This window comes from Oryctolagus cuniculus, chromosome 6 (assembly GCF_964237555.1).
Source record: "Oryctolagus cuniculus chromosome 6, mOryCun1.1, whole genome shotgun sequence".
NCBI lineage: Eukaryota > Metazoa > Chordata > Mammalia > Lagomorpha > Leporidae > Oryctolagus > Oryctolagus cuniculus.
The window spans coordinates 112754204-112776976 of NC_091437.1; positions in this window are offsets into that span (position 1 = coordinate 112754204).

Here is a 22773-nt window from a genome sequence, read left to right on the forward strand (position 1 = left end):
GTCACAGCCCTGGCACCCCACAACACTTGCCTCATTCCTTTCTATTTTCATCATTGCATTCAATTTAATTTTGCCACAAACAACACAATCCAAGATAAAAATGCTCATCATGCTTTTGGGTGTCCTGTTTGTGTATCAGCTGCACATGAAATTTTTTCCCTATTTAAAAAAACATATTTTACTTCTGAAATATTTTGTTCTTCTTTTATAGCATTTTATACTACATGGCTGAATGAATTTCATGATATTATTGACTAAAAGAAATCATGAAACCAGTTTTGTGGCTCATTGACAGAAAGATAATGCCTTTGAATAATGCCTTTTTTGGGATATGTGTAGAATTTCACTGTAGCCATAACCTCTGATGTCCTTTCCCTATCTTTCCGACATAGTTGAACATTAATAAATTAACAGCATTGATATCAAATTTAAGTGTGCTGTGCTGAGATAGAATAGTCTGCAAAACCATAGGAACAGAACAATAAACCAGAAAAACAGGGCAGCTGGGTTATGACCTGCAAAATAGTGCCTGACCTTCATAGTAATTTTTACAAATTCAATTTCTTAATATTTTATAAATTTAACCTTTTATTTATTTTTCAATTTCTTTTTCATACCCTATCCACACTTGGCGATACTGTCATGCTCCTACCCTACAGCTCATCATAGAATCACTCTTCTCACTTTCAGGGGCTGGCACCATGGGAAAGAGAGTTAAGCTGCTGCCTGTGATGCCAGCATCCCATATAGGCATTGATTCCTGTCCCCAGCTACTATATTTTTCATCTGGGTCCCTGCAGATATGCCTGGGAAAGCACCAAAGAATGGCCCGAGTGCTTGGGTCCCTGCACCCACATGGGAGACCCAGAGAAAGCTCCTGGCTCCTGGGTTAGTCCTGGCTCCACCTGGCTGTTGAAGACATTTGGGAAGTGAACCAATGGATGGAAGATCTCCCTCTCTGTCACCCCCTCTTTCTTTGTAATTCTGCCTTTCAAATATAAAATAAAATAAATTAATTTAAAATATTCTCACTTTTGAAAGTATTTAAATTTTAGTTCTTCATATAAGATGTCCTTATTGCCTCAGTTTCTTGCAGTATATTTAATGTTATATCTCATTTATTTGGCAAAAATTTTCCCATTTTCCTGGAATAGAATCTTACGTGACTTCTATCAAATCACTCTATGCTGAAGAACATGGACAATCCAATTACTACATAGGCCTTCAACAATCACTTTTCAAAGATTAAGCTGAATATACTTTTTTCCCCATGTGATTCATGTGACTTCTCAACTCTTTTGAAATATTTCTAAGAGAAATATATTTAGTATTGATCACATAGCAACCAGATTTAGGTTTTTAAAAACTCATAATGTCAGTTGCCCATTTTAAAAACGATGACACCCTTTTCTCTATACTCTACAGGAATTCAAGCATGGAGTTAAATATCTCATATTAAATTTCATACAATTTTCTGGACTAAGACAAATCTCCCACAACTCTTCTATATGTACTATATATTTTAGCCACTAAAAGTCACCTTTTACTATTTAAACTTTATTTCTATTTTATGCTTCTGTATATTTGCTCTGCCTTCTGTATTTACTGGTCTAAAAATTAATAATTAAAATAGATGACATGTGGGGGCCAGTGCTGAGGAGTAGCGGGTAAAGCCACAGCCTACAGTGACGGCATCACTTATAGGAGCAGGTTTGAATTCTGGCCACTCCAATTCCAATCCAGTTCTCTGCTATGGCCTGGGAAAGCAAGAGATGGTCCAGTCCTTGGGCCCCTAAACCAACATGGGAGACCTGAGAGGAACTATAGGCTATTGGTTTCAAATGGCCCAGCTTTAGCTATTGTAGTCAGTTGGGGATTGAACCAGAGGATCAAACACCTCTCTCCCTCTCTCCCTTTCTCTCTCTCTCTGCCTCTACCTCTATGTAACTCTGCCTTTCAAATCAATAAATAAATCTTATTTAAAAAAGATAAATGACATGTAAAGAAAATGAATTTGGAAAACATTATGCTGAGTGAAATAAGGCAATCCCAAAGGGACAAATACCACTTGTTCTCCTTGATAGGTGACAACTAACTGAGCACCAAAAAGGAAACCTGTTAAAGTGAAATGAACACTATGAGAAACAGTGACTTGATCAGCCCTCACCCTGACTGTTGATGAGCAACTTGATATGTTATCCCACTTAGTATTTTTTTTGTTTGTTCTACTTAATACTTTTGGTTGAATACTGTAATCAATACACAATTCATGTTAAGTGCTGAAACTTAACTGAAAAGTGATCACTGTTAAATATAAGAGTGGGAATAAGAGAGAGAAGAGATGTGCAATTCGGGACATGCTCAAGCTGACTTACCTCAAACGGTAGAGTTAGAAACATACCAGGGGATTCCAATTCAATCCCATCAAGGTGGCATGTACCAATGCCATCTCACTAGTCCCAGTGATCAATTTCTGTTCACAATTGATCATAATGATAGGACTAAGAACCAAAGGGATCACAGAAACAAGAATAGTGTCTGCAAATACTAGCTGATAGAATCAAAAAGGGAGAGAATGATCCAACATGGGAAGTGAGATACACAGCAGACCCATAGAATGGCAGATGTCCTAAACAGCACTCTGGCCTCAGAATCAGCCCTTAAGGCATGCGGATCCGGCTGAAATGCCCATGAGAGTATTTCAGGCATGGAAAGCCAAGACACTCTGAGGGGGAAAAAAAAAAACTAAATGAAAGATCTCCGCAAGTGAGATCCCAGTGGAAAGAACAGGTCATCAAAGAAGGAGGTACCTTTCTCTGAAGGGAGGAGAGAACTTCCACTTTGACCATGGCCTTGTCTAAAAATTATCAGTCAGTGAACTCAGGGGGCTTCCATAGCCTTGGCAGCTCATGACAAGAGCCTAGGGTGATTACTGATGCCATAAACAAGAGTATCAATTTGTTAAGTCAACAACAGGAGTCACTGTGCACTTACTCCTCATGTAGGATCTTTGTCCTTAGTGTGCTGTACATTGAGATTTAATGCTATAACTAGTACTCAAACAGTATTTTTCACTTTATGTTTCTGTGTGGGAGCAAACTGTTGAAATCTTTACTTAATGTATGCTAAACTGATCTTCTGTATATAAAGAGAATTGAAAATGAATCTTGATGTGAATGGAAGGGGAGAGGGAGTGCGAAAGGGGAGGGTAGTGGGTGGGAGGGATGTTATGGGGGGAAGCCATTGTAATCCATGAGCTGTACTTTGGAAATTTATATTCATTAAATAAAAGTTTGAAAAAAAAGGGAAATGAAAGAAAATAATACAACTACAAACTATAGATCACAGGTAGTTTGAGTGACATAAAGAATAATTTTTTTTAACTTTTATTTAGTAAACATAAATTTCCAAAGTACAGTTTATGTATTACAATAGCTTTTCACCCCCATAACTTCCCTCCCACTTGCACCCCTCCCATCTCCTACTCCCTCTCTCATTCCATTCACATCAAGATTCGTTTTCAATTATCTTTATATACAGAAGATCATATATATTACATATATATACTTAATAGTATATATTAAGTAAAGATTTCATCAGTTTGTACCCACACAGAACATAAGTGTAAAATACTGTTTCAGTACTAGTTATAGTATTAATTCAATTGGACGACACATTAAGGTGAGAGATCCCACATGAGGAGTAAGTACACAGTGACTACTGTTGTTGACTTAACAATTTGACACTCTTGTTTATGGCGTCAGTAATATCCCTATGCTCCAGTCATGAGATGCCAAGGCTATGGAAGCCTTTTGAGTTCACTGACTTTGATCTTGTTCCGAAAGGGCCATAGTCAAAGTGGAAGTTCTCTCCTCCCTTCAGAGAAAGGTACCTCCTTCTTTGATGGCCCGTTCTTTCCACTGGGATCTCTCTTGCAGAGATCTTTCATTTAGGTCATTTTTTTTCCAGAGTGTCTTGGCTTTCCATGCCTAAAATACTCTCATGGGCACTTCAGTCAGATCTGATTGCCTTAAAAGCTGATTCTGAGGCCAGAGTGCTGTTTAGGTTATCTGCCATTCTATGAGTCTGCTGTGTATCCCGCTTCCCATGTTGGATCGTTCTCTCCCTTTTTGATTCTATCAGTTAGTATTCGCAGACACTAGTCTTGTTTGTGTGATCCCTTTGACTCTTAGACCTATCAGTGTCATCCACTGGGAACTGAAATTGATCACTTGGACTAGTGAGATGGTATTGGTACATGCTACCTTAATGGGATTGTATTGGAATCCCCTGGCACATTTCTAAGTCCAACTTTTGGGACAAGTCCGATTGAGCATGTCCCAAATTGTACATCTCCTCCCTCTCTTATTCCCACTCTTATATTTAACAGGGATCACTTTTCAGTTAAATATAAACACCTAAGAATAGTTGCGTGTTAATTAAAGAGTTCAACCAATAGTTTTAAGTAGAACATAAAAATACTAAAAGGGATAAAGTATTAAGTTGTACATCAGCAGTCAGGACAAGGGCTGATCAAGTCACTGTTTCTCATAGTGTCCATTTCACTTCAACAGATTTCCTTTTTTGTGCTTGGTTAGTTGTCACCAATCAGGGATAACATATGATATTTGTCCCTTTGGAACTGACTTAATTCACTCAGCATGATGTTTTCCAGATTCCTCCATTTTGTTGCAAATGACTGGGTTTCGTTGTTTTTTGACTGCTGTATAGTATTCTATAGAGTACATGTCCCATAATATCTTTATCCCGTCTACTGTTGATGGGCATTTGGGTTGATTCCAGGTCTTAGCAATTGTGAACTGAGCTGCAATAAACATTAAGGTGCAGACAGCTTTTTGGTTTGCCAATTTAATTTCCTTTGAGTAAATTCCAAGAAGTGGGATGGCTGGATTGAATGGTAGGATTATCTTCAGGTTTCTGAGGAATCTCCAGACTGACTTCTATAGTGGCTTGACCAGTTTGCATTCCCACCAACAGTGGGTTAGTGTCCCTTTTCCCCCACATGCTTGCCAGCATCTGTTGTTGGTAGATTTCTGTATGTGAGCCATTCTAACCTGGGTGAGGGGAAACCTCATTGTGGTTTTGATTTGCATTTCCCTGATTGCTTGTGATCTTGAACATTTTTTCATGTGTCTGTTGGCCATTTGGATTTCCTCTATTGAAAACTGTCTATTGAGGTCCTTGGCCCATCTCTTAAGTGGGTTCTTTGTTTTGTTGTTGTGGAGTTTTTTGATCTCTTTGTAGATTCTGGTTATTATCCCTTTTTCTGTTGCATAGTTTGCAAATATTTTTTCCCATTCTGTCGGTTGCCTCTTCACTTTCCTGACTGTTTCTTTTGAAGTACAGAAACTTCTCAATTTGATGCAATCCCAATAGTTAATTTTGGCTTTGACTGCCTGTGCTTCTGGGGTCTTTTCCAAGAAGTCTTTACTGGTACCTATATCTTGCAGGGTTTCTCCAATGTTCTCTAATAATTTGATGGTGTCGGGTCATGTATTTAAGTCTTTTTTTTTATATTTTGACAGGCAGATTGGACAGTGAGAGAGACAAACAGAGAGAAAGGTCTTCCTTTTGCCGTTGGTTCACCCTCCAATGGCCGCCATGGCCAGCGCACCGCACTGATCCGAAGGCAGGAGCCAGGTACTTATCCTGGTCTCCCATGGGTTGCAGGGCCCAAGCACTTGGGCCATCCTCCACTGCACTCCCTGGCCACAACAGAGAGCTGGCCTGGAATAGGGGCAACCGGGAAAGAATCCGGCACCCTGACCGGGATTAGAACCCGGTGTGCCAGTGCCGCAGGTGGAGGATTAGCCTAGTGAGCTGCGGCGCCAGCCTTATTTAAGTCTTTAATCCATGTTGAGTGGATTTTTGTGTAAGGTGAAAGGTAGGGGTCTTGCTTCATGATTCTGCATGTGGAAATCCAGTTTTCCCAGCACCATTTATTGAATAGACTGTCCTTACTCCAGGGATTGGTTTTGGATCCTTGATCAAATGTAAGTTGGCTATAGATATTTAGATTGATTTCTGGTGTTTCTATTCTGTTCCATTGGTCTATCCATCTGTTTCTGTACCAGTACCATGCTGTTTTGATAACAACTGCCCTGTAGTATGAACTGAAATCTGGTATTGTGATGCCTCTGGCTTTGTTTTTGTTGTACAAGATTGCTTTAGTTATTCAAGGTCTCCTGTGTCTCCATATGAATTTTAGCAGAATTTTTTTCCAGATCTGAGAAGGATGTCTTTGGTATTTCGATTGGTATGGCATTGAATCTATAAATTATTTTGGAAGAATGGACATTTCTATGATATTTATTCTTCCAACAGATGAGCATGGAAGATTTTTCCATTTTTTGGTATCTTCTTCTATTTCTTTCTTTAACATCCGTGGTTAAGTTTTTTCCAAGGTATTTGATTGTTTTTGTAGGTATTGTGAATGGGATTGATCTTATAAGTTCTTTCTTAGCTGTGACATTGCCTGTGTATACAAAGGCTGTTGATTTTTGTGCATTGATTTTTATATCCTGTTTCTTTGCCAAACTCTTCTATGAGTTCCAATAGTCTCTTAGTAGAGTTCTTTGGATCCCCTAAATAAAGAATCATATCATCTGCAAAGAGGGATAGTTTGAGTTCTTCCTTCCCATTTTGTATCCCTCTAATTTCTTTTTCTTGCCTAATAGCTCTGGCTAAAACTTCGAGAATTATATTGAATAGCAGTGTTGAGAGTGGGCATAAAGAAGGATTAAGGAATAATCCCATTTGTCTATTTTTGCTTTTATTGCATCTGCTTCTGGTGTCTTTTCCAAGAATCCTTTGCTTATGCCAGTGTCAGGCATAGTTTCCCAATGTTCTTCTCAAGTAATTTGAGGGTATCATGTGCAGATTTACATCTCTGACCCATTATGACTTGATTCTTGTGTAAGGTGTAGGTTGGGTTCTTATTTCATGCTTCTGCATGCCTAGATCTAATTTTCCTGACACTGTTTGTTGAACAGACTATGCTTTCTCCAGAGATTTATTTTAGCTAACTTATTGAAGGTGTATTGGTTGTATGCATTGATTAAATTCTGGGATTTCTATTCTACTCCATTGGTCTATATGTCTTTATGTGGCAGTACCAGGCTGTTTTCATTATAACTGCCTTGTAGTATGTCATGAAATCAGGTGTTGTGATGCCTCCAGCTTTGCTTTTATTGTATAAGATTGCTTTAACTCTTCTGAGTATCTTTGTGTTGTCATAGGAATTTTAGAATTTTTTCTAGATCTGAGAAGAATATCATTGGTGTTACAATTAAGATTGCAATGAATCTATAAATTGCTTTGAGTAACATTAATAAAAACTTTTAAACATTAAAAATTAAGGAATAAAGACAATCTTTTAAAAGTAAATGTGAGGGAATTAAATTAAATAGACACTTAAATTCACAGAACCGGGAGGATCCTAAAGACACTGAGTTCACAGAGTAGTTCATGGACCTGTTTGGACCCAAAGAACTAAAGCAATAACAAGAAAGAAAATGCACAAAAGTCCAAGTAGAAATTATTAGAGGTTTTTTTTTTTTTTTTTTTTTTTTTTTTTTTTTTTTTTTTCAGGCAGAGTGGACAGTGAGAGAGACAGACAGAGAGAAAGGTCTTCCTTTTGCCGTTGGTTCACCCTCCAATGGCCGCCGCGGCCGGCGCACTGCGCTGATCCGATGGCAGGAGCCAGGTGCTTTTCCTGGTCTCCCATGGGGTGCAGGGCCCAAGGACTTGGGCCATCCTCCACTGCACTCCCTGGCCACAGCAGAGGGCTGGCCTGGAAGAGGGGCAACCGGGACAGAATCCGGCCCCCCGACCGGGACTAGAACCCGGTGTGCCGGCGCCGCTAGGCGGAGGATTAGCCTAGTGAGCCGCGGCGCCGGCCGAAATTATTAGAGTTTTAAAAGAAGTTATTTCCAAGAGAAAGCACAAAGCACTAATTTGAAATTGGGTGCAAAACCATAAGTTTGGAAGCAAGAGTCCCTAGGTCATCACAGGAATTCACTACCATAGGATTGCTACTGTGTAAGTTACATGCAGAGGAAAATGTAGAAGTAGTATTTTTGTCTTAAGAGGAGAAAGAAGTGAGTGGTACTATCTCAAAGCAATTTGGTTCAGTAAATGCTAATGCAAATCAAAAGAATATGATTTTATTGTGATCATATTATACTGATTTGGAATATTTTCTACCATAATATATATCTTGAGTAAGTGCAAAATTAAAGAATTAAGGTTGGGAGAGTAAAGCATAATATTTTCAGTCAACTTGTCTTGGAAAATATTTTAAATATGTTAAGTCCAAATCAATAATATGGAAATTATAGTGAAAATTAAAGCTATCTCTTCTGAAACACAAGTGGACTGCATGACAAAGATGTAAAAAAGAAAGAAAAGGAAAAAAAATAAGAGCATGAATTAATGGGTTCCCCAAGGATTGGCTAAAGTGTTAATATTAACAGTGATCTTCATTAGGATCTGGATAAAAAAAAATAATTGAAACATATACATGAGGCAAAATTAGAGCAGATTTCAAAAAGTAGCCAGAATATAATACGATCCTGTCTTAGCAACATTTGTGTAGCTATATTCTGGGGCCTTAGCATAATACTGTCAATTAATGTGACCAATAATAATTGGATTAATGTAAAAATCAAATCATCACTCTTAAAATATGCAAATTATTTGGAGTTTGTACATTAAGTGTATTATCTTTATGGAATAAAGTAATCCCATGGAATAAATGCTATTATTTATATAAATTATTATTATTTTAATTATGAGATTTATTAGAAAAAGTATTTACAAAAATTTGCAAAGAACAAAAGTAGGAGATTTGCATAACTGTATAATCACAAAGATTTCTCTTTAATATGAAATCCAACCTCCCCTTTGATTTTATTTATATATTATTATATATATTAAAACAAGACTATACATCATTAGTAAATCATGAGTAAGTTGACATCAGAATACCAGCTGACTTGCCTCATTTTATCCATCATGTATACATATCTAAAAATAATCCATTTGCTATCAAGTTTGTCAAACATGTGTAGATTTTGATTAAAAGAGCATTAAAAGAGCATTGTTATATCTTTAAAATAAATTCCTGTTCACTGAAACACTTGAAGTAGGATTTTTAATAAATTGGGATATAGATTCTTTTGATGACAAATCAAACATCATACAAAAGAATTTACATTTTACTGAAGTCTTATTTCTTGCAGACCTTCAATAGTTCTGTTTAAACAGATGTACCACAGATGTGGAAACATCTGGCAGGTCAACATAACTCTGCCATGACCAGACTCAGGTTAGGATTATGCATTTTTTGACATCTAATTGTTAGGCAAAGGGCCTTTCCCTGGAAGAAGTTAATACATTGCTTCAAATGATGTATTTCTACTTGGTGCTTCTTTCTTTCTAATAAGTATTTTCACATGTGTTCACTGGAAATATTTTGGTGCCCATGGTTACCTTTTATTTGTTTTAGAAATGTTATATAACCCTCATTGGCCTTTCAGTAATCACCTACTCAAGTGTAAAGAACAGGTTGAATTTAAATCAATAGATTGATTTCAGTCACTTTTGGTTTTTTCTTCTCCAAAGAGTTTTGCAGGTTCATTCAAATTACAAGAAAATTGTTTCAAGTATACACATTAAATGCACCAATCTATCAAGTTCTTGAGTTTTCTTTCTTCACTTAGATTTCATATGTCTCAGATATGAATGAAATTTCTTTCAACATTATCATAGAAGTGCTTGCATTTGGCTTCTCTCTCATTAACATAAGTATGTAGGATAAATTATATATGACTATATAATATACTCTGGATGAGTGTGTCTGTAATTTTATCTATATATTTTTAGAGGAGGTGATGGAAAATTAAGATTTAGAAATTTTGTAGTACACAATTAATAATAAAAATCTGTAACTTTTATTTTAAAATATCTTTCCATTTTTATGAGCCTTGAAACATCTATGAGACCCAAGAAAATATTTTATAAAACTTAGACTCTGAATATCTGTAGCATTTATCCAAATCAGAGCAAAGTAGTAAGACTTATAGCTCTTTGCAGAGAGTGTTTGGGAATCCTGGGGGAGAAAGCAGATTGTATCATATCATTGAGTGCTTGGATTTTTGGGTGATATGTGGCAACAATAAGAGACTTCTCACTCCTAAAGAGACTGAGGTTGTATGACCCCAGGGATCAGCATGCACAGGAGGAAGCTATAAACTCATCTAATATTTATCAAGATGTGCACTGTAATGAAAACAACCTGAAATAATTGCACCAAACCAACAACTTCAGCCTGGGAGGATGGCAAAGCAAAATGAAATGGTAAGTAGAATGCTTATGCTTTGCTGTTAAGTCCCATTTCTTTAGGTTCATTAGCTATTTGATTATTTTTTTCTAGTTACTCCAATATTTCTCATTGAAGTAGATTTGTCTTCAAATGTACGCAAAAAGCAATTTTTTTCTGATTTGTTAACTTGTTTGCTGTTACTCTCCTTTAAATCATCCACTTGCCCAGAACAGCCTATTGTTTTGTGTGTTTATAGTCATCCACATATCCTCATTATAATCAGGTCATAGTAATGTTAATATTAACTGGCTCAGAAATTCATGTCCACTCCCTTCAATCCATGAACTGTGTTTCCTTTGTGTCACCACAGGGGAAAAACACCATGAGGGAAGGCTGAAAGTTCTGAATATTCTAGTCTACTAAATTTTCCATTGCAGATATTCCATGAAAACAGATTTTCTTTTCACAATGTTGAACTAAAAAGTTCCAGAAACTCACATTTTTAAAACTATTTGTGTGGCAATCAGCCCAAAGAGCTTCTAATTCCTTCGTAGAGGCCAAGTGTACTTCCAAGTTTCCAACCAGGATGTTTGCAATGTGCCTACTCCTTTGACAGCTGTTAAATGCCATAATGGCTACAATAGCATATGCTGGGAGTACTCCAGATATCTTAACACAGTGGTAGGTCTATTCCTAATAACAGACAATGAGAGAGAAAGGTTTACATAATATCTATAGTAACTTCTTAGTCTCCAGTGCCTTGTAGATGTTTATGGTTCTAGGTGGGGAATCTGGCTGCTTACCAATTTTTTTTTTTTTTCTCCTTTAGGATGAAGCATCAGACTTAGTATTTCAATTCTCTTTGATTATCAGACTTTATGCTTTTGTCTTTGATCAATTCTATCTCTACCTCTGTCTCTGTCCCATCTCTTTCTGCAAATATTTATGGAGCATGTTGCTCCAGGTGCATTCAACTCAACCCTGCCTATCTCTGGCAAACAAGAGAGTTTCCACCTTTAGGCTGTCTGTGTACCAAAAATTCTCAGAACTGATTCAATCCAACAAGGGCATTTTTTTTTAGAAATTGTTAAACCATATGGAAAGAAGTCTTAGTGAAATGCTGAAGCAATTTACTTTCTAAAGGGTAGTTTTCCATTGGACCTCTTTAATTTTCACTGCAAACTGTGTGTGCAGAAATGTCCCTCTGGTTCTTCTCATCAGTTACAGGAGATGAATGAAGAGACCATTTCTTTAGCCCAATTATTGAATTCAGAGAGGACCAAAGAAAAGATAGAAAATTAGTAAAAAAAAATGCTGAAGAAAGTGCGGAATATCATGAATGGTGATATTGGGCTAGTTATAACCCTTTTTGTGAGTGCTGGGGCGGAGATCTTCTTTAGTAAAAGACAGGAGAGAATCAAGTTATCCTGTTTTGGTTTCTTGTGATCCAAATATTTATGAATCTGTGTTCCAACTTTTTTTAGTCCTCTGGAGTTCTACAGTTCCCATAAACATACCCAAAATTATATCTGACATCACGTATCTTGTTTTTTGAAGGTATTCTGGTTACCTTCACATTCTCCCTTCCCATCAGCTACACTGGAAAAAGAAAGAAAAGAGAAAAGAAAATACAGTAATCTTTTGTACCCCCATTCTATTTTCTAGGCCAAAAATAATAAAGAGCAAGGAATGTACCCTTTAATAATGTTTAAAATTTTTTTGAGCTGCAACATTATCTTAGTTATTGAAGGAAGAAAAGTCAGCAAAAATAAGCAAAATTGTGCTTTGACTTTGGCAACCCAGTCTGATTAAAACAGCTGTAGCAAACAAAAGCCATTCAGCAAACTAAAAGATCTGTAACAATAGATCCTACTAATTTATGCTTATTTTATTTAATGTTAACGTGAAATAGTGAACGGGTAGCATCATTTGGTTAATGAAACATGTTTCATTTGAACTTCAGAGATAGAATAGGAAGTGCACTTCCCTCCCCTGGTGTGTTAATTTGTGTCCTGCTAATCCAAGGATTTTCAGTTCAGAGCAGCTCTGTAAAGACCTCCTAGCTACCATTTAATCATTAAGAATGCTTTGTTCATTTATATTCTAAGGAAATCACCAACAAAATGTGTTGCTTTCTGGAAGTGCTTTTTCCACGAGATATTTTGATACTTGTCTTGGTCTTATGAATAGTATTTCTGCCGATAGGTAACCTAAGTAATACAATTAAACTTTCAAGTTGTGACAATTAAGATACATGTGCAATTAAAAGAAAACCTAACGTAATTTCTTGAAAACATTTAAATCAGGAGTTTACCATACATTAGAGGAGTATTTTTATACGACAGTATCAGGACTATCTTTTTGGTCTGATGTACCTGAGCTCTGGGCCAATCTAAGAATCCTATACAGAGGGGCCAGCACTGTGGCTCCTTGGTTAATCCTCTGCCTGCAGCGCCGGCATCCTATATGGGCACTGGGTTCTAGTCCCGGCTGCTTCTCTTCCAGTCCAGCTCTTTGCTGTGGCTCGATAGACAGTGGAGGATGGCCCAAGTGCTTGGGCTCCTGCACCAGCATGGGAGACCAGGAAGAAGCACCTGGCTCCCGCCTTTGGATCGGTGTAGCTCCGGCCGTGGTGGCCATTTGGAGAATGAACCAATGGAAGGAAGACCTTTCTCTCTGTCTCTCTCTCTCACTGTCTATAACTCTACCTGTCAAATAAAAAAATTTAAAAAAAAGAGAGAAAGAATCCTACATAGAATATAAGAAGAACATCTCTATGATCTACCTTCTCTCTGGTGTAGTGATAACCTGTAATACTTGAAGTTTTAGCAACAACTACAACACATGATCAATGATTTTTGACAGTTTCAATGCTGCTAACAAGTATGGAGATGCATAACAGAAAATTCCAACCCTTTGTCAATGAAAAGAAACATGATTCCCAGATCAAGCATAAAATAATAAACCTTCTTTTCTACCCTCATAAATATATTTTAAGTTTATGGAGTTTAGCTAATCTAATGGACACATTCTAATAATATGGGTGTTAGGAAAGAAGGGAAGGACAAAGAGGAAGCAAGAGTCAAGATACAAACTCACAGCCAGAACATATTTATTCGAAGAGTAAATTCGATGGCTCGCTGCTGGGAGGCACACATGGGAACGCATGGCAGAGAGCAAGAGCTCCCTTCCAGGCTGGGTTTATATAGCGTAAGGCAGCTGAGTGGGAGGCTGAGCTGGTTTGTGTGGGCTTTTCACAGGGACAGACCTTTCAGACTTGGCAGGCTTTCCTCCCTGGGGCTGCTTAGTTGATCAAGTTTGCTGGAGGGAGGAGAAGGGGAAGATGCAAAGGGTGGCCTTGAGCTGGTTGAGAAACAATACAAGAGATTGCTTTTTGTCCTTGCTCTATCAATGGGTTCTTAATAATTAAGAGTTAACAACTGACATAGATTGAGGTTTAGAATTATTCAAATGCAAGTTCTGAAATCCTGATTTTTAAATAAAACTGACTTATACCTTGTATCTCATATATTTTCTTAGGAAATTTCTATTAATGTAATGTATTCTAATTATGTCTAAAGAGAACAAATACCAAAGTCATAAATAGTTGGCATTAATTTTAAAATTGTGTTTATTTTGTGGTAACTGAGTAAATATTCATATTTCTTGATGACTATCTTTGTTAACAGTAGTACTGGATTTAAACACTAGGCCCTTCAGTTCTGTAGTTTAAAATTTTAAGCAAAATTTATATTTTGGATATATTTATATTATCCTTTATTATCCTCTCTTGTGATATATGACAAATTGAATTTAATGTTTTAGATACTTTAATCAGAAGTTAAAAGTGAATTATACAAATCCTCTTTCCCTGTCTTTAAAATATAAAGTTTTGTATTTTTGCTTGGCATGTGGTTTATTTTTAAGTTAATAAGGAACTCAAACTTATATCAGATTTTTGCTCAATTCCCCTCTCCACTTTGTATGAACAGCAATTCTAACAAGGGTTAAGGATAGTTTGAAACACTGAGACTAATATTCAAATCATGGCGCAGCTTAACATGCAGAATTAGGTGGAAGAACTTAAAGTTATCCCCCTGTTCTTCTTAAGACGATCTTCTTTTTTCTGTTGAGTTCTGTGCTGATCTGGAGAAAAATGATAGATGTGTATTTATATATGCACACGTAAATACACACACATGCACACACACATTCCACAATCATGTCTCACTCAAGATGTGGTTTTATGTTTTTCTATCACATCTGAATGAGTTGTTTAACCCTATTTATAGTGGAGTTAATCCCCTGTACCAATTAATCCCTAAATTTGTGAGAAGAATCAGATGCGTCAATAGGCATTTAGGTTGGTCCTGGTGGAATTGAGGGTGCAAAATGCTTGCTTTTCCCAAAAGATATCTTTAGCAAGATCAAGGTGCCGAATCCCAGTGCATGCTTCTCCCCAAAAGCTACTTTTAGCAAAATGAATGTGCCTGCCCCATTCCTTGGGAGCTTCCAGTCTTAGGAGACGAGAATGGAGTGGTGATTCCACCCTTCAGATGGCTCTTTTGTTTTATCATGAGCCTGCCAGACAGGGCAAATAACATTACCAATCAGATCTTTTGTCCTGCCTTATAACGGATTGTTAGTTGATTGTCAGGTGTTTTTTTTTTTTTTTTTTTTTTTTTTTTTTTTTTTTTTTTTTTCCAGAATTGTGCGTAAAAACCCCACTACTAACAGCCACTTCAGGTTTTGCCCCTCTCTCTAGGCCACTCTGACTGAAGGTTCCTGACTTAAATAAATCTTGCTTTTCTCTCTGCCTTGTCTGCTTGGACATTCTTCATGTAATATGAGATGACTTGTGTTATTGCTACTGTTGTTTTTTGCACATTTTGTTTATATGGTCTACTACAAAACAGTATGATACTTCATTCTAAGCTGGAATTTTGTGTCTGTGGCCCAAGTACAAATTAACAGAGATTTCTCTTGGATCAGACATTTAACATTGAATATAAGAGCTGAAAAAGACTTTGCAGAATATCTGGTTCAATATCTTTATAGATTAAGTAAGATTTATCTGAGAATGATAGGTATCTTTTCCTACCTAGAGTGGGTAATTGCCTTTTTTTTTTTTTTTGACAGACACAGTTAGACAGTGAGAGAGACAGAGAGAAAGGTCTTCCTTCCATTGGTTCACTCCCCAAATGGCTGCCACGGCCGGCGTGCTGAGCTGATCCAAAGCCAGGAGCCAGATACTTCCTCCTGGTCTCCCATGTGGGTGCAGGGCCCAAGCACTTGGGCCATCCTCCACTGCCCTCCTGGGCCACAGCAAAGAGCTGGAATGGAAGAAGAGCAACCGGAACAGAATCCAGCACCCCAACCAGGACTAGAACCCCAGGTTCTGGCGCTGCAGGCGGAGGATTAGCCAAGTGAGCCATGGCACTGGCCGGGTAATTGCCTTTTGAAGGCAATTCTATCTAGGATACTGAAGTTCAGTTAGTAGAATGGATGCCTTTGTATAGCATTGCCATTTTTCTAGGACCTTAATAAATTCCTTACCCTATAACAACTCTCTTTTGTCATCTCTAAAATAAGGATAATAATAATAATAATAATAATAATAATTCTTTGTAGATTAGACGTTAAGATTATTTAAGGTAAGATAGGTAAAACATTAAAAAGTGTAGTATGGGTCAAACTCAATACAAGTTGATTATAATTAATTATTTTATCAGGATATATATTCTAATGATTGAACTTTAAAATAATTATTTCAATTTAAATTAAGTTTACACATTAATGCAAACAATAATATAATGTTTACAAATACCAATGTTCTTGACATTTAGGTAACAAAATCTTAAAGAACTTACACTAGCAGAAAAACTGAAGTAGACCCTACAGGGATGGAGAATTATTTCCATTCTGTTTAAGAAAAAAAGAAATCTCTTTACTTATTTAAATGCCATCTTTTAAAAACACATATTTATTTTAAATGGGAAGTTTTCTTCCTATATTTGATCTTAATAAATTTTGAGTCATTGTCAGACTGTCCTTAGGAGCTGTTATCTTTGCAGTGAATTATTTTTACTTTTATTTATCTTAATGAAGATTCTGTAGCTCTTCAATACACTTCCAAATTTCAAAGTGCTTTTGAAAAAATTTTGTAATATGTTCATAAGTATAGAAAATTTAATATTCAAAGTTAAAACAATAAAATCATTATTTTCCAAATCTATATTTAATACTGATTAAAATAATATTTTAAAAATAGCTGAATACATACTCTTCCATAGCAGTTTTTTTTATTATGGTCTGAACTTTGTATTTTGAAAATGCATTTATAGAGGGCCGGCGCTGCGGCTCACTAGGCTAATCCTCCGCCTTGCGGCGCTGGCACACCGGGTTCTAGTCCCGGTCAGGGTGCCGGATTCTGTCCCGGTTGCCCCTCTTCCAGGCCAGCTCTCTGCTGTGGCCAGGGAGTGCAGTGGAGGATGGCCCAAGTACTTGGGCCCTGCATGCCATGGGAGACCAGGATAAGTACCTGGCTCCTGCCATCAGATCAACACGGTGCACTGGCCGCAGCGTGGTGGCCGTGGCGGCCGTTGGAGGGTGAACCAACGGCAAAGGAAGACCTTTCTCTCTGTCTCTCTCTCTCACTGTCCACTCTGCCTGTCAAAAAAAAAAAAAAAAAAAAAAAAAAAAAAAAGCATTTATAGAGCTGGCATTGTGGTAAAGCAGGTTAAGTCTTTGCCTATGATGCTGGTATCCCAGATGGGTGCCAGTTCCTGATCTGGCTGCTCCACTTCTGATCCAGCTCTCTGCTGTTACACCTCCGAAAGCAGCAGAAGATGGCCCAAGTCTTTCTCTGACATGGGCTACCTTGATGGAGTTTCAGGCTCTTGTCTTCATACTGGTACATCCATAGCCGTTTGCAATCATTTGGGGAGTAAGCCAGCCAAAGGATAATGTCTCTCTCTCTGTTACTCTGACATTCAAATAAATATATATTTTTTAAAAGTACATTTATCTGTTTTTCTTAATCTTTCTCTGTATAAAAACAGTGGAGTTAAATTTCTCCTAGTACCATCTTAAAATTTTCCATGTAATAATAAATTTCTTAAAATACCTAATCCATTTAGATAAACTCAGTATAAAATTTGAAGGTAGTTTTCACATAATATTAGTGAATTTTCAAGAGATAGGATGTTTTCATGTTTGTTGTAATTAAAGTTAACAAATATCTGCAATTAAGTTTTCTCATTAAGAGTTATTTATTTGAAAGTCAGAGTTATAGAGTGGGAGAGACGGGGAGAGAGGAAGAGGGAGCTCTTCCATCTTCTATCTCATTCCTCAGTGGCCACAATGGCTAAGGCTGAACCGGGCTGAAGCCAGGAGGGAGGTCTCCCATGTGGGTGTCAAGGTTCTAAATACTTGGATCATCTTCTACTGTTTTCCCAGGCAGTTAACAAGAAGAATATTCTCAGTGTTCATTTTGATTCAAGATACTGTTTCTTTTTCTTTTTTTTTTTTTTAAGATTTATTCATTCATTTGAAAATCAGAGTTACACAGAGGAGAGGCAGGGAGAGAAAGGGGTCTTTCATCTGCTAGTTCACTGCCCAATTGGCCACAACATCCGGAGCTGCATTGATCCAAATGCCAGGAGCCAGGAGCCAGAAGCTTCTTTCAGGTCTCCCACGCGGATGCAGGGGCCCAGGCACTTAGGCCATCTTCCACTACTTTCCCAGGCCATAACAGAGAGCTGGATAAGAAGTGAAGAAGCCAGGACTCAAACCGGTGCCCATATGGGATGCCGACACTGCAGGCGGCATCTTTACCTGCTATGTCACAGCGCCAGCCTCTCTAGTTGCTGTTTCAAAGCTAACCAAAGACTCTAAGAATCTTGTGTACCCTGAGATGAGATCTGCTGGAGGGGTGATTGTATTTTGAAAAACAGTGTTTGAGAAAACCGAAATAAATTGAGATCTATTACATTTTATTGTTGGACTGGGCAGCACATGGATACACACATGCACACTCACATGCATTTTTTCCAAACTTGTTCTCCAAATAGTGTTTCCCAAGATGATGTAACGCACATCATTTCCCCAAATGGAGACAACCCAAACTAAGCCCAAGCTCGAATTTTCATAGGCTAGTGATCTGATAGACAAGACATTCTGAAATTCACTTTGCTTTATTTTGTTTTGTTTTTAGCAGTTAAATCTTGAGCTGTTCCAGATCTAATTTCACATAAATACTGCAACTGAAAAGTTAAAACAAGCATAAACAATGTGAATACACTCAACATGTAAAAGAAAACCTAAATATGTGCATTAAAATTTATTTATGAGAGAGAATGACACTGACCACTAACCTTTAGCCTTCATACATCCTGCTAATTATGTAAAGATTATAATAGGATAACAGTGTCAGGAAAAAAAGCTTGTTGACTAAATTCATCAACAGTAAGGTAAACTTGTGCCTCAGCCTGTATAAACTACACCAGAATGTTTTCATTTGGGAAATGCCCTTCAATGCAACTTCTGAAAGGGACATTGGTGAGAATTCTTCTGTGGTTTGTGCTACCTATATAGTTAAGTGCTTTCCATGGTGTAATTGTTTAGGGCCTGCCCTGCAGGCATGGAATTATTTTGATAATACAACTATTTCAAAGCCTAAGTGTGACACCTCTTATTTCACTTAGTAATATTGCTAATGATTAAGAACCTAATTGTTTAAGTTAGGTATTACAGTTTTACATAGTCCCGGGTTTTTGCTAATTTCCTATTTCTCAAAGCAAGAATGAAACATAATGGAATGTCAACTTTTTTTTTTTTTTTTTTTTTTTTTGACAGGCAGAGTGGACAGTGAGAGAGAGAGACAGAGATAAAGGTCTTCCTTTGCTGTTGGTTCACCCTCCAACGGCCGCCGCGGCCGGCGCGCTGCAGCCAGGGCACCGCGCTGATCCGATGGCAGGAGCCAGGTACTTCTCCCAAGCACTTGGGCCTTCCTCCACTGCACTCCCTGGCCACTGCAGAGAGCTGGCCTGGAAGAGGGGCAACCGGGACAGAATTCAGCACCCTGACCGGGACTAGAACCTGGTGTGCCGGGGCCTCTAGGTGGAGGATTAGCCTAGTGAGCCGCAACGCTGGCCGGAATGTCAACTTTTATGGCTAAGTAATATTACATAATGTATACATACACCACATTTTCTTTATCCGGTCAACAGTTGATGGACATCTGGGTTGATTCCATGTCTTAGCTATTGTGAATTGAGCTGCAATAAACATGGGGGTACAGATAACTCTTTCTTCTGCTGATTTCATTTCATTTGGGAAAATTCCAAGGAGTGGAAAGGCTGGGTCATATGGTAGGTCTATTTTTGAGATTTCAGAGGAATCTCTATACTATCTTCCACAATAGTTGTACTAGTTTGCATTCCCACCAACATTGGGTTAGGGTATATTTTTTTTCTCACATCCTTGCCAGCATTTATTGTTTTATGGTTTCTGTATCAGAGACATTTTAACTGGGGTAAGGTGACCTCACTGAGATTTTGATTTGCCTTTCTCTGATGGCCAGTGATCCTGAGACATTTTTTCAAGTGCCTATTTGTAATTTGAATTCACTCTTTTGAAAAATGCCTGTTCAAGTCTTTTGCACATTTCCTAACTGGATTGTTTGTTCTGTTGTTGTTGAGTTTCTTGAGCTTTTTATAGATTCTGGATATTAATCTTTTCTCAGTTACATAGTTTGCAAATATTTCCTCCCATTCTGTTGGTTGCCTCTTCCTGTTGTTTAGTGTTTTTGCAGTGTAGAAACTAAGTAGCTGAGGTAATCTAATTTTACTATTTGTCCTTTATTTTTATTGGCTGTCATTCTTGTGTCTTTTTCAAGATATCTTTGCTTATGCCAATGTCTTGCAGAGTTTCCCCAGTTTTCTAGATACTTGATCCATTTTGATAGTATTAATTTTTCCAATCTGTGAACATGGAAGATTTTCCCCCTTTTTGGTGTCTTCTTTTATTTCATTTTAAATGTGTATTTTGCAGTGCAGAAGCTTCTCAGCTTAATGTAATCCCACTTGTCAATTTTGGCTTTGCATGTCTGTGTGTCTGGGGTCTTTTCCAAGAAATCTTTGCCTATGCCAGTGTCTTTCAGAGTTTCCCCAATGTTCTCTAGTAATTTGATGGTATTGAGTTATAGATTTAGGTGATTGATCTGTTTTGAGTGGATTTTTGTGTGAGGTGTATGGTAGGGGTCTTGTTTCATGCTTCTGTACATGGAGATCCAGTTTTCCTAGCACCATTTGTTGCAGAGACATGTTGTTTACCTTGTACATGCTTGTTGCATTTCTTTGTTTATTTTTAGGCACTTGTGGAAACACTTGTTGGTTTTCTCTGCTGATGGGCTTTATCTTTGGATTATGCCTCTGTGGCTTAGTGGAGTATATGATCCTTTTGTATAGGCTCAGAGACATGTGCAAGGTGGGACCAAGGAGCTCCGGTCAGGGCTCAAGGGTGAGATGAGAATCCAGGGAAACACCCACGTTGAGCCTGGTAGATCTCTTCTATTGTCTGCAGGGGAGAGGGTATGACCACACCTGTTGGCTTAATCACAACCTCACTTCCTTTCTTCCAAGGTGATCAGTGCCCTATGTTTGCCCACAGTAGTACAACCCTCACCTACGTTGTCCCATGAACTGCAGAAAGGATCAATTAAGACCTCAGTGTGAGCTTGAAATCCTCTGTAATGACCCACCCCAGGCAATCAGGGAGCTCTAAGCATCTGATGGCAGACACAGTGATTGTCCAGAGACTCAGTTATACCCACACCCTATCATAAAGTCACTGAATCCCCACAGTCAAAGCATGCAGGTTCACACAGTCATAGGGTACAGAAGATCCCCTCTAAGCCCTGAGAGCCTATGCTTTCCAGAGAGAGTGCAGATAGGTCCCTGAGCCAGCTTCTTGTGAGTGCTCTGCCTTGTTATTTTGAGTCCTCCAGCCAGTGCTAGGTTCACAGGATGAGAGCACCTCACAATTTTAACTGGATTCCCAGCTCCCTGTCAATCCTTCCAGCCAGACTCCAAATCAGTGGGAAATGACAATTTTTCCCTCTGGTTAAATTTCCTGGTCACACATGCAATAATCTCTACAACCTCTACTGGTGTCAAGTTGGTGCTTTCTCTGTCAGTTGCTGGATGGCTTTGCTCTCAGAAGTTGGCATCTCCTGCAGCCCCCAGCTGTGGGGGTCATGTGTGGTATCCCCACTCACTGCTGTACACACACTCTTACCACACTGCTCCATGGAGTCCCTCTTCTTTCTGTAGAATTTCCACTGCAAACTTCTCTCCAACTCTCCTCTTTTCTTCTGCTTCCTCCACTTTTCTTCTGCTATCTTCCCCTGATCAAAATCAGCTTGTCTTTTCCTTATTTAGATATGTTGGAATTCCCTATCTTCTGTTTTTATTCTATCTGGATGCCCTGTCAATTGAATGGTGTGCCCCATATTAATCTTGGATCATACCCACCTGTTCCACTCAAATTCACACAAAATGTATACACATCACATGTACTACTGAAAGTAGGTTACAATATTTCCTTTAGTTTAAAAGAACCTCACATACTTCATTTTGGAGTAGAAAGTCAAGAAAAGGTTTTTTTTTTTTTTTTTTTTTTTTTTTTTTTTTTTTTTTTTGCACAATCTAGAGTAAATTCCGATTCATTCTTAATGGTTGTAAAGATTGGGTCTTCTATTTCTACCTAGTTCTTTTATCTGATTAATTGGGTGGTGGAAGAATAGAAAGAAATTACCAGAAGGTGGAAGAATGGAAAACCCAGAGCAGGCATTTGGCATAGTGTTTAAGATTCCATTAGTAACACTCTCATGCTATATCTACTCCTAATTTCAGCTTCTTGCTAAGGAGTGTGCTGGGAGGTAGCAGGTAATGATTCAAGTAGTTGGATTGCTATTGCCCATGTAGGAGACCCAGATAAAGCTCCTGGCTCCTGGCGTTGACTGGCCAAGCCCCAGCTGTTACAGGCATTTGGGAAGTGAACCAACAAATGGAACACCTCTCTCTCTCTCTCTTTCTCTCTCTCTCTCTCTCTCTCTCTCTCTCTCCCCCCCTGTGTATGTGTGTGTGTGTGTGTGTCTTTCAAATAAATACATTTTTAAAAGATATGGGAAAGAATAACCCTGTATCCATATGATATTTATGCTGTTTTGTTTTTACAAGTAATTGTTTCACTTTGTTTTTCTGCTCTTTGAGTTCTATTTTGATGTGTAAGATTATTTTATACATGAGAATAGTTATTTATTTCCCTTTCACTGAAATTAATATAGCATTTGATGAACTCATCAATTCTGTCTACATCATAGCTTCAAGAAAATTAAAGAACAGAGACAGTTATTCAAATAATCT